The sequence below is a fragment of the Tetrao urogallus genome (assembly GCF_951394365.1).
Source record: "Tetrao urogallus genome assembly, chromosome: 20".
Classification (NCBI taxonomy): Eukaryota; Metazoa; Chordata; class Aves; order Galliformes; family Phasianidae; genus Tetrao; species Tetrao urogallus.
Window position 1 is genome coordinate 9,619,245 of NC_136833.1, and position 2,949 is coordinate 9,622,193.

Here is a 2,949-nt window from a genome sequence, read left to right on the forward strand (position 1 = left end):
GGCGCGGGGCCCCCGGCTGCCGCCCGCCGCCTCTCCCGCCCGCGCCGCCCCGCCCCGCCCCGCGGCTCGCCCCGACGGCGGCGGCGGCGGCAGCAGGAGCAGCAGCAGCGCTGGCGACAAGATGGCGGGCGGCAACAGAAACACAACAGGCGGGCGCTGGCGCGGCCCCGCTACTACGCGGCGGCCGGAGGAAAAACGCGGCGCGGAGCGCGGCGCCGCGCGGATGGGGCTGGCGGAGCGCGGCGGGGCGGGCCGGGGCGGAGCGGGGCGGAGCGGGGGCGGGCGGAGGGCCCAGTTGGCCGCACGGGGCGGGGGCCGGCGTGGGCGAGCGCCGAGGCCGGGGTGCGGCGCCGGCGGCTCCGCGGGAGGCGCCGCTCCGGGCCGGGCTCCGCGCCGCGCTTTGCGGTCCGCCCTCCCCCCGCAGTGCGCTGGCGGCGCCGCGCGAGCTGTCAGCGCGGCGCGGGCCAATGGGCGCGGAGGACAACAAGGCATGGAGCACCTCCACATGGGCGCCCCGCGCCGCCGCCGCCCGCCTTAAAGGCGCCGCACCGCGGCCGGGCGGGGCCGGGACCCCGCGGGAGAGAAGCAAAAGCGAAAGGAGCGGGCGCGGGCCGTGCGCTGCGGGCGCGGTGCGGCACTGCGGGGCACTGCGCGCACGTGGCTGCGCATCCCGCCCGTGTTCCCTCGGTTTGGCGGCGCGGGTTTGCCCCAGGGTTAAGAACGTAGCATTATTTTTTAGACGCGTTCGTGATGGAATCGGCTGGAGAGCGTGAAAGCTACGGCTGTAGGGCGTCTGCGGGGGAGGGGGAGGAGGGCGGACTCGGGGATCTCCAGACGTCTCTTTCGACCCCCACGGCTCTGGGACTCGATGTGGTTGCTTTCTATAAGGAGGAGATCAGGGCCGTCCCCGGCCCCGCGCTCCTCCCGCCGCTGCGCGGAGCTACGCGAGCCGTGTCCGGCCGGTGCGGAGGCAGCCCGAGCCTCCCGGCAGCACCGCCGGGAAGGGGGGCCGTGGGGGGAGACCAGCGAGCAGTGCCCGCTCCTCCGGAGCACCTCTAGGAGACGGCCCCGAAGTGCTGCCTGCAGTCACACCAGTGGTGTCTGCCGGCCTTCGTGGGGCTCTGTTCTCAGCACCTTACAAATCTCAACTGAACTTTCCTTATCCGCTTTGGGCCTTTCCATATCAAGTCTCTCTGCTTGTGACTAACTTCGTTTTGGAGCTGGGAGAAGGTACCAAAGTCAAGGAAAATAAAATGAATCACCAAACATAATGGAAGGAATGGGATTGGAAAACAACCGTTTTTCAACAACCAACCATATTTTTCCGTCTATGTAAAGAACTTTAATTTACCAACCCACAGCTGTCCTGCAGGACACTAAAGAGGCACAGCTCAGCACAGGGAGCCCTACCATGCACCTGGAGCTGTGGGTCACCTCTCCCAGCTGAACTCATGGTGCCCACAAGCTCCTGGACACCATTGCTGTGAGCGCTGACGCCCGCAGTGCCGGCAGAGCTCATCTGGTGCCAGCAGCTGTTGGGGGACGTGTGCTGCACAGCTCCGCTCTCCTCCAGCCACCCCGCAGCTCCTGCAATGAATGGAGCTGTATCAGCAGACAACCCTCCATCCCGCAGCCCAGCTCAGAGCACAGCTGCAGCAGCGTGGCTTGACACCAGTACAGTCATACAATCAAAGAGTCATTAAAGTTAGAAAAGACCTCTAAGATCATCAAGCCCAACCCAGCCCACCATGCCCTCAGCGCCACATCCCCATGCTTCTGAATGCTTCCAGGGGCGGTGATCCCACTGCTCCCTGGGCAGTCTGTGCCGGTGTCCCAGTGTAGCACTTGAGCGAGCAGCACGCTCAGACAAGATAACAGAACAAAAGGTGCCTCTGGCTGCTTGGGAGGAAAGCCCCAGCTGGGAGTGTATTTGTGGCAGGCTTAGCTGGAGGTGCAGGCTGCAGTCTGCAGCACAGTTGTAAGCGGTAAGTGTAACAGCCCACAGATTTCTTCAACTTCTGCTCTCTTTTCTTTCCTACCACGCGTAACCCTACAGACCACACGGGTTTGCAGAAGGTTCTTCTGGAGGGCCCCAGTTCTCAGAAGGGATCACAGTGCTGCCACCAAACTCCCCCTGACTTCTGAGGCACTGCCCAGGCACTGCAGCCCTCCTGCCAATGGTGCCAACTTTTCGGCAGGTCACATTGTGAAAGTCAGAAACCTACCAATGCCAGAGAAGCTCACTGAAAACACAACAGTCAGTGTTCTGGACGGGATACTTGCTAAAAAGCAGCTTTTACAAGAAACTCTTCCAGATATTTTTTGAATAGCTGGGACGTGTGCTAACTGTTTTAGGAACCCAAACTTTCCTTCTGGCTGCCTGGGAACATCTCTTGCAACACACTGACCCCAAGGAGTTGTTTGTTCTGAACCTTGAGCTCAGAAGGCTCCTGGCTGCTGAGCCAGCTCCCAGCTTTGGCAGCTGAAGGCACAGATCAGCGCCATTAAGCATTCATAACGTGGCGACGTTTCCTGATTGAAGTCGCTCACTGCGAGCTTTCGGAACGGCCCGATGCAGCAGTGGGAGCACAGCCAAACCCCATCAGCTGGGTATTCATCTGCTGCTGGAGGACTGCTCTGAAAGGTTTTCGGTGAGTCATTTGACCCTGTTATTAGGGACAGCAGTAAACCAGAACACTTGGGTTATTTGGACCGACTTTGTGAACACTTGGGGAGAATTTTTAAAACCTTGTATGTGTGCTAAAAGCAACAAGAGGACCAATTTCTACCCCATTATGTCCCATGCACACACAAGAGGACGCGGGGCTGTACACGCAGTGCTGCAGAGCACAGTCAGACTCTCAGGGCCGAGGATGACAGTTTGCTGTGAAGTCAGACCAGTTTTTCCCCACAGGCAGAATGGCCCCCTGGGTGCCAGTCTGGGCTGCT